This window comes from Rhynchophorus ferrugineus, unplaced genomic scaffold (assembly GCF_030347505.1).
Source record: "Rhynchophorus ferrugineus isolate W39M unplaced genomic scaffold, kcgeb_rfMv2 rfM1, whole genome shotgun sequence".
NCBI lineage: Eukaryota > Metazoa > Arthropoda > Insecta > Coleoptera > Curculionidae > Rhynchophorus > Rhynchophorus ferrugineus.
The window spans coordinates 38220316-38231009 of NW_027472580.1; the positions used below are offsets into that span (position 1 = coordinate 38220316).

Here is a 10694-nt window from a genome sequence, read left to right on the forward strand (position 1 = left end):
ATAGGTTATGCATTTTTTGAAATGTCTTGATGCGGTTGAACATTGTTTGGGTTGAATTTCTCAACAAGGATGGGCCCATATTGAAATGGGATATCTCTTTTTTTGAAAGGCTGAGTTTAGTGGTAATATAATAATGTTTAAATGTTCGCATCTTTTCATGATGACATGAATAATTTGAACGATGGTCTACACTTGAGAGGATTGAGGAGTCTTGGGACTTTGGGAGAGAAAGCAAACCAAGTAAAAATTCAGTGGAGACGCTGTGACAATCATAGAAGTCACACACATAATTTACATACAATATAGAATACAGAATACATAGAAACATAGAACCTGCAAGAGTTTAATATTAGAGAATTATATCATGCGCACAAAGATTTGAATTTGCAACGTTGTCAGTTATTGCAAATTATACGTACATTTGAAGAATATAATATAAATAGGATAATTCATTTTGGAAACACAAATTAACCTATTTCCGTTGTGAGCCAAGTCAAACAAATTTGTTGCATTTTTCATCTCCTATAAAACAAGAGAAAATAAAACAATATGTAAGGTAACAAATATAATTAATTTATCAATATATAAAAACACGAGCATCCATTTATACAATTCAATATTCAATACAATGAAGGAATGCAATTAAAATATGCATATGCATTAACATCAATTGAAAAGTCACCGGTATGACACATAGATGGCGCTACTAGAATTAAATCTATATGTTTTTTATCAATCCTTTATCCTATCCTTCAAAAGATACTTGTATAAATTTGACAGTTATCGGTTCATTAGTTTGTGAATTATAGCATTTTGAGTGAAGTAACTTTTGTTATTGTGAAAAAAAATGGATAAGAAGAATTTCACGTGTTGATAAAATATTGCTTTTTGAAGGGAAAAAATACAGTTGAAGCAAAAACTTGTTTTGATGCCAAGTTTCCGGACACTCCCCAGGAAAATCAACCATCAAGGATTGGTATGCTAATTTTAAACGGGGTGAAATGAGCACCGAAGACGGTGAACGCAGTGGACGCCCAAAAGAGGTTGTTACCGACGAAAACATTTAAAAAATCAATAAAACGATTTTGAGTAACAGTACATTGAAATTGAATGAAATAGCAGACACTCTAAAAAGATATCAACTGAACGTGTACATCATATCATTCATGAATATTTGGGTATGAGAAAGCTCTGTGTAAAGTGGGTCAGGCGAGCTCACTTTTGATCAAAAACAACGACGAGTTGATGATTTGGAGCAGTGTTTGGAGATGATCAAGCGTAATAGACAGGAGTTTTTGAGTCAATATGTGACAATGTATGAAACATGACTCCCACTCCGAAGTCTAATCGACAGTCATCCCAGTGGACTTCACACGATGAACCTGCTCCAAAGTGTAGGAACACGCAACAGTAGGCTGCCAAGTTTATGGCGTCTGTATTTTGGATGGGCATGGAATAATTTTCATTGACTGCCTTGAAAAAGGAAGGATCATCAAGAGCGATTATTATATAACATTATTGGACCGTTTGAAGGACGAAAGAGGCGGAAAATGACCGCATTTGAGGAAAAAGAAAGTACTGTTTCACTAAGACAATGCACCCTGTCACAAATCAGTGAAAAGGATGGCAAAAATCCATGAATTGGGCTTCGAATTGCTTCCTCATCCACCGTATTCTCCAGGTCTGGCCCTCAGCTACTAATTTTTGTTCTCAGATCTCAAAAGAATGCTCTCTGGGAAGATATTTTGGTCGAACGAAGAGGTGATGGCCGAAACTGAGGCCTATTTTGAAGGAATGGACAAATCGTACTACAAAAACGGCATCGAAAAGTTGGAGGGTCGCTATAATGAGTATACTACCCTTGAAGGGAATTTTGTTGAATAAAAAAACTAATTTTGCCAAAAAATATGTTTTATTATCGTAGGCCGGGGATTTTACAATTGACCTGTTGAGTCCATGTGTAGAATCTATAAATATACAATCATGGCTAAATTCTTTAACATTTCATATTGTATTTCATTCATTATGATTAACATAAAATATTTTTCCTTTAAAGTAGATTAGATATTCAGAAACTAAGATTGTGGCATATATAAGATCACGCGTCCTGAATTTTTGATTTCATTTACCCATGCTTCTGTATTTCATGTCGTTTTTATGTTTTGTACCTGTGAAATTCAGTTGGTTTGATTGCTGCATATTATCTAGCCTTTCCAAATTGCCGTTACTTAAATTATTTCGGGCTTCATCCAATATAGGATCCATCGGAATTTTATCAGCGAGTTTGGGTACAATCATATCACTCTTTGACATCTTATACTCTTATTAATTCCTAATCATTCGTTTATTTTTTTTACTTTACATAAATTTAGTGGTAATATTTATACCAAAATAAACCCCAACCTAAATAAATAAGGATTTAGTTGTTCTTTCAATATAATCTTTCTTCTTAAATTTTTCAAGCGAGCCAAATTTCAAATGTTGTGGTATAACTAACTATATTTTATTTTTTTAGTAATTTTGATTAAGTATATATATTTTGATTAGTATATTAAGTACACATAAAAGATATAGGGTCATATTTACTTGTATTTTTAGGGTCAACTATGCCCAAAATATAATGAACTTGGTATGAAATTGAATTCAATTTGCAAAATTAATGTGTTATAATATGTATGTTCAGATTAAAAGTTTTATAAAAACGTCTTTAATAATAATCACGAATCGATGACTTATCCATTACTGAGTATTATTTATAACAAAAATATGATAGTCGATTGTTTGTAAATAGCGACGTCACAAAATCAGGAGCAAAGGACCGAAGTTTACCGAATGTCAGCTATGATTCTCCAAAAAAGTAGCCACGACTTGAGAATCCTGCTATATTTGTTTCAGTCCTCAAATGGCCTACTATTCAATCATTGGGTATTATTTAGAAGTGGCATTAATTATATCGTATTCTTTTCTTTATTATATATTATTCTTTATTGTTTTAAAATATGAAATAATAAGACCATAATATGGCAATCCATTCTGGTGGGTATCTATTATTTATTAATTTTATATTACATAATTTATTGTAATTTTGCTACTTGGGTTCAATTATATAACAAATTATTTGTATTTTAGACAAAAAAGCCTGCGAAAGTTCTGATACATTTTAGTCGCTATGACTTATGGGAATATTTCTTATCAAAATGGCAGCTAATATATAATATGTTCCGATAATATTAAGATAAAATAGGATTTGGGTTGAGAACTATCGACTGAAAAGGACTATTTAGTTGTTTGTTTTGCTTGTTGCTATTTAGACGACTGTTTACTATCCATATTGTTTCAGTCGCTATTTTTGGTTTGACTAATTTTACTACTTTTTACCAGTGACTGTTTCAGTCTCAATTTTTGGTTCGACTGATTTTGTTATTGCTTACTATCGACTGTTTTAGTCGTGCACTTTTAGTTACCATTTTTGGTTTTACTAGTTTCAATCGACTGATTTTGAACATTCTGGTCCTAGCCGCAACCTTGAAAAAATGTACCCAGTTTATGCTTACATAGTTATATATATATATATATATATATATATATATATATATATATATATATATATATATATATATATACTAAAATGTAAAAAGATTAAAATTGTGAATGATAAATAGTAAAATAATTTTGACTGTTTTATGGCAATAATAGGTAATATTTCGATTACTCTCTGGATTTTTGTTAAAAAATATTTCCATTCAATAACAAATAAAGCATTTACTTTATTTAAAAAGCTCTAGCAGTTATTGTGCGATCATTTTTAATTGTCATGAATTAGTTTTCTTTCTATGATTAGGTATATCTTTAATTATTATTTAGTATTTAAGGTTATTGTACATCTTTAGTATTTAGGTTTTATTTAAGTTATATTGTATTGTCTATATTTATTATAGTATATTATTTAAAAATAGCAATTAACATAGTAAAATACCATAAAACATTTGCGTGGTATTATTCCATTCCATAGAAAAAATCCATTCCTTTTTACAGATCCACAGAACATTCAAATATAATAGTAATTATACTTCCATTAAAATGAAACTATTCATTGCATGGTAATATTATTCAGTAATTATTTTTTTCCTTTTCTTTTTTAAAGTTAATACCTGAAGGAGTATGTGCATCTCTGTCTCGCTTGTACTACCGTTAATAAATGTAAGAACATGTAAAATTAACTGTTCCAAGCAACTATCTCCGTCCTTTCCTCTCTCACAGTTTATACAAGAATGGGTTCGTACATTTTCGTCTGATATCACGAATTGAAAAAAAAAAAAATAGTCAAACCTTTCATATCACTAGTTTTTTTACTATCGACTCTTTCGACTGTTTGGAGACTATCGACTGTTTCGACTGTTTTCAGTCGTTATTTCTCAACGCTAAATAGGATATAATATATTAAGGCTTGACTCGATTGAAGATTTTGGAATGTGGAGAGATATTGCTGAAAGAAGAATAAAGCTTTTTTGTTATTAGGACTGGCGATACCCATATTGGTAAAAATGTTGACACTAGATCAAGATGTACTTAAGAGAGGGAAATGTTAAAATAAATAAATGTTAAGTTCTACCAACTATTAACCTTATATTTATAATTGCTTTAAAATATTTACAAATGTACTGTTAATAATTCATAATTTGTTCTATTTGTCCTAGTTCCATATATGTAAATCATGTAGTTAGTTTCATTTTAAATCGTGCATATTTTCGTAACTTCATCTATGTTTTCATATAGTCCTTATCTTTAATCCATATTTCTCACATAAAATATTTATTAAAAAAACAATAGATACACCAGGTTGATTAAAATAATCATTTCTTTACGTAAATTTTTAAATAAAATTGTATTTTGACTATCGACTCTTTCGACTGTTTTCAGTCGTTAGTTCTCAACGTGTTGATTATTTATTTCTCTTTTCAATCTCGCTCTTGTATATGTATTGTTCATATTTAGTTTGTCTTCTATGACTTTCATTTATCTGTTGCTTTCTACTTTGTTTTATGTCCACCAACATATTTATTACCTGCAATACTCCTGAAACCTGAAATTAATTTGAAGTCAATACCATTAAAATATACAGAAAAATCTTAACAGCCTTTACCTTTAGTGTAATGCTATACTATGTTTCCAGAACTATATCAATTAATAAAAGTCCTTGTGTCACCAATATGCCGGTTATTCCAGGTTGCTTGATTGGGGCATTTTTCGTTTTAGTGAAATATATTTATTTGTAGCGTATATTACACAAAAATATTAGGCCTAAAAATTTTAACGATTATAAGCTTTAACGGTGCCAAATTTCACGCCTCCAGGTGCCCCCCTTTTCATGAAAAATTGGGGCAAATTTTTGGTAAGCCGATCAATATATAGATTTCTTTAAATCATGAAATCCTGTTTTTCATCATTTGGTGAACAATCGTCTATTTAAAGGAAACTTCGTTTACAACAAAAGAGTTTAAGGTTACGCAAAATCTGACATCCGTATTAGAGGTACTCTTAATATTTAAATAGTAAATAATTCTTTCCTTTAGAATAATATGCTGCAAGATTCTATGCTTTTTCTAAGAGGTGGGTAACAGAGGACATTCATATTTGGGATAAAACAAGAAATATTGTTCAATTATTCACGTCGGTTGGGCTTAGGTTATATTTTGCGAAAGTTCTCTCAAAGTTAAAACATTAACCTTTAATTTCAGTTTGAGGACATGGCGAGAAGGTCTGCGCCAGGTAAAAAGGACTGAAAAAGGCGTATTCGTAACTTTATTAGGTTAAATTAAAACAGTTTTCCTTTACTTACCTAGAGCATACGTGTTATGGCCTATTGGCTTTAGATGATCGGATAAAAGGATTTAGAACGAGGAAAGTAATCTTGTTTAGATACCGACTCCGTAAAGAACTCGAAGAGGTATTTTTTTAAGAAAGAACCAAATGTTGATTTTTACTTCTCAGAGAGAAAAGTTTACTTAGTTTATTTATGCATTTATGTACTAGACAAAGTTTGTTATGTGTCATTTTAGTTTTCCTTTAATATTAAAGGGTTATCTTAATACTTGAATTATTTTGTACAGTTTTATTCGTTTGCAGAAGAAGTTCTTTTAAACATATATAAATTGTAATTTTAAAGCTTAGAAAATTCCAAGGCAGCTACAATAAAATTTAGATTGCCAAAGAAATACAAAGCTGTAGTTCATCACCCCTTGTAACTTGAGTCATTTGTTTCAATATCGTTTTTTGTCATGTTTTTCTAATAAAAGGATTATAATTTGAAAAAATATTACTTACCTGGAGCATACATTTTATGACCTATTGGCTTTAGATGACCGGATAAAAGGATTTAGGGCCGGCTTGGTGGAGCAGTGGTAAAATCGACAGGACGGTCCACCTACTATTGCGATAGTCACGGGTTCGAATCCTGCTTGGCCATGGTCGTAAATTTATGATTGTGATTGTTTAATATTTGTGATTATGCTAGGCAAGAGTGCAAAATCCGCCTAGGAAAATGATCCCAGTCACGCCAGTAACCAAGCTGTGTAAGACTGGATGTCTTCTAGAATAATTTCTAAGTTGGTAAAAGGAGTCTTTAAAATAATATAAATATTTAGAATGAGGAAAGTAATTTTATTTAGATACCGACTCGGTAACGAACTCGAAGAGGTTTTTTAAACAAAGAACCAAATGTTGATTGTGTTTTTTTTATTTCATAGTTATTTGTACCACCCTGTAATTGTGCATTTCATAATAATGTTTATTAATTAGTTATTATAAATTAATTCTGTATTATGATTATACAACGGAAGTCGGTTAGTGTCGAGATATAAATAAGAGTTTGGAATCACCCTGTAAAATAAAAATAAATAATAGAATATATTCACTTGATTTTACACAAGAATTAACTTCCCCTGTAATAAATATATTATAATTACAATATATATATAACTAAGTTACTTCATTATTGCCTACTATTAAAAACTAAAATATTATCGGTACAAGAACAAATAACAATATAATTCTTAATGCCACGTGTGAAATAAGCGAAGAAAAATAAATCAATAAACCCTATAATACATGTAATATGTAATTTAACCTTATATTGTAAAATAACATTGAAGTTAGATTAATAAACAATACAGAAATTTTACATAAATATTAGAGTTATATAAGTTATGAATAGGCCTGTAATACCAGATATTCCACTAGTTTCAACATCAAAAGGAAAGTGGAGGCTATCCCTCCCTTAATCCCTTGTAAAATGAAGACACATATATAGATAAGACATGCAGGCTATAGTAATTGATAGGTTAGTTTAGCACATGCGCATTTAAATAAAATGAATAAGGTTTTAATATAGTTTAGTTAGGTTTGATGTTTTCAATTTTTAAATTTTTACATGCTCATGTTTCGTATAGACATAAATTTATAATAATAACAAATAATTTATAACATAGGATATTACACTGGTCTACAACGAAATCATCCTTCAAGAAATCAAGCCATATGAAGATTTTAATGCTCTGAATTTATTTCCGATGGCCGATTTTTTCCATCACGTCTAGATTTTACGATAAGATTTTTTTAATTTGAACAATTTAGGTTGTTTCAATTTGCTTTTTTTATACTTCAACATCATAAACAGGGTATATACATAGAAAATAGGTTTTGGGGAGTCGCATGAGAAAGAATTAGAGTGTCGAATGTGATTTTTATGGTATTTGTTATTAGTTATTTGAAAGCTAGTCTTTTAATTGTTTACGTTTTGTATAAAATATTTTGGTAAGTTTTGCTAAAGTTCATGTTCTCTATTCTTTCTGAAGTATTTTATGTGTTGTTTATGTTTTTTTTTCATAAACAGAGCCTATATATAAAAGCCTATGTATAAGAGCCTAAATATAAAATTGAAATTTGGAAATTGTTCTAAAATAAATTTTATTTTATTTTACGTTATGAAATGCTGCCATGAACTTGTAACAATCCCGCAGACGGTTTTTGTTACATTTGTGGTGAGTTTACTTTAAAAATACTGCGACATGCAATAAAAGATCTTGTTAAAACAGCATTATCATCTGCATTTTGGAATTTTTATTGATGAGAGAGGTAAAAGTTGGCTGCCAAAAATATGTTGTAATAGTTGCTCAAGAACATTGAAAGGCTGGCTTGAGGGAAGTCACAAATCCATGTCGTTTTCAACGCCAATGATTTGGTGTGAACCGCAAAATCATGAAAATGTTATTTTTACATGACATCAACACGAGGATTTTCAAAAGAAAATAAAAATAAGATCGTATACCCGAATATCGCATCTGCTAAGAGACCGATTCCTTGTGGTGATGACACTTTACTTCCAGTTCCACCAAATAATAACGAAAAATTCGAAAATAAGAATATCTCTGGTTTACAGTCTCAACCAGGTATTCTTTCTACTGGTACATTTTCATCTTCATACACCTTATCTGGATCTTCAAGCCCATCAAAAGAACCTTATTTACAACAAGGTGACTTAAATTATCTTGTTAGAGACTTGGTGCTTTCAAAATCTAATAAGTACTTATTTATGAGTACTTATTAAGATTAATAAACCCAGCTTTGCTATGATTTATTAATACCCCCTATTGCCGATAAAAAACTGGGTGTTAATTAGCGTCTGGTCAAGTGGCCTAATGTTCAATTATTAAATGTCTACATATAAATTCAAATAAAAAATCTTTCTAAATTTCATTATATGCTTTTAAAAATAGTATTATTTTAAAAACAATGAAGTTGTATGTTTAATTCAAACAGCTACATATCCCTAAGGTTTATATGATACTTTTTAGACTATTTTATAACTGTTAATCTCTGTAATAACTATATTGAAAAATCTACTCTCCGTTTTTATGCATTCCATAAATTTAATCTCGAATAGAACTAACAGCAAGGTATATAGACGCTTCCTTTTCAGTGAATCCAACATGATATTTTTTTCCTTCATGAGATATTTTATTAGTAATATTCAGTGCAGCTGCAACACAATAAAAATAGTTTCAATAAAAACTTCAGTAACTTAAACTTTAATAGTATCAATCTATTAAACTCTCTAAAGAATTTTACTAGTAATTGGTCCCCATCACTTAGTTCGAAGCAATTGATTGGAGACATAATCTATTTCTGATTGACTATTTATTGCCAATAAATCGTCTTCAATTAGAGTATTTAAAAATATTAAACAGGGATTTGAAATTGAAAAAAAAAACAAACAAAGCGCCAAAATACCGTTTACCGGTTTATAACCTCTTATGTTTGATGTCACTAGAAAAAGAGGAGACGGAAAATATGGTTTGATATTAAAATTAATTTTTTGCAATAGGCACTTATCTTGGTTAGATGGTCTTAAGCCAATATATTGATTAGGATACTTAGCCGAAATAGTTTTTTTTAAATAAATTATACCTTTACTGATACTTCATTCGTCAATTCATGACCTTTTAATTGACAAATTTTAATTATAAATTCATAAGTATTGAACTTTGTGTTAATAATCTCCATATAGTGTGGTGAATTATAACATTCTTCCATGTGTATTAATGTTTTGACAGAAGGGTTAACAAACAACCATCAATAAAAGAGAAGCATATTATTAACTTAGATGAACCTTTATTGTAAACTTATTATCTCATTCCCCAAATATTAGTTCATGAAACTAATTAAAGCTTAAATTAATTTGAGGCTCGTATGACTTTATTTTTTGCAATTAATTTCATATATTGTAAACTAACAATATCTTTTTTATTACTTATCGAGTTTTTAATTTTTCCAGGAAATTAATAATGTAAACTAGTTTTGAAATTGTTCTCTCGTTTCAATCAGGCCCGATAATTGACACGAATGACTCAATTTGAAACTGCGAGCCCCATGGTGTGAGTAGCATTAATAATTTTCTGTTTAGATCCTACAGTATAGATCCTAGAACTGAGCTGATTTTAGCTTTAATTGATTTTTTTAAGTGAAATTGAAATTGTTGTTATTATTTAACGTTTATTGTTAAGCTTTTATTTTATGTTCGATTTATGGAATAAATACATTGCAAATTCCTCGTAATATGTAACGATCTAATGATAATGATTTGTATCAGACCTTTTACATATGCCGTTATATCCCTTCTAAATAGGTGTTCAATATTGGAAAACCCAACGGCCACGGAGTCGGACCCCCGCAACAAGGCATGGTGCAGCGATTCGACCAGGACAGTGCTGAGAGAGTTGTGAAGTTTCTGATATTGAACCAATTCTTATTGAATTAAGATTCACCTGTCATGAGATTTTGACTCATATCGATAATTTATTAACCTGACTCACTCGAATAAATTATTAATCATTCATTTAGTTTTATTATAAATACCACCTGCTCATATTCAATTCTCACATTAGATGTGGATTCGAGATGGTTATTTAATTAGTAAATATAAAAATAAATTCTTTAAAAAATAGCCCGGTGTCGAAAATGAAGACCTGGGGAAGATAAGGGACAGAATAGTAAATCAACCAATGATTATAAGAAATGACTGGAGATCATAAGAACAATATGAAATCAGACCACATTCAGTTCGCAAAATTCTGATCAGTCCTGCAACGCTTAATTCTAAGAACATTGTTAGAAAAGAACCATCAAAGACACTGACT

At 30.0% G+C, this 10694-nt stretch overlaps 1 long non-coding RNA gene across 1 annotated transcript; it reads left to right on the forward strand.

Moving 5' to 3' along the window:
• The first annotated feature begins 7685 nt into the window (after window positions 1–7685).
• On the forward strand, window positions 7686–10360 carry LOC143196890 (uncharacterized). Its single transcript, XR_013005870.1, has 3 exons — window positions 7686–7812; window positions 9833–9932; window positions 10184–10360. It is a non-coding gene; the product is annotated as an uncharacterized LOC143196890 (long non-coding RNA).
• Window positions 10361–10694: the final 334 nt, after the last annotated feature.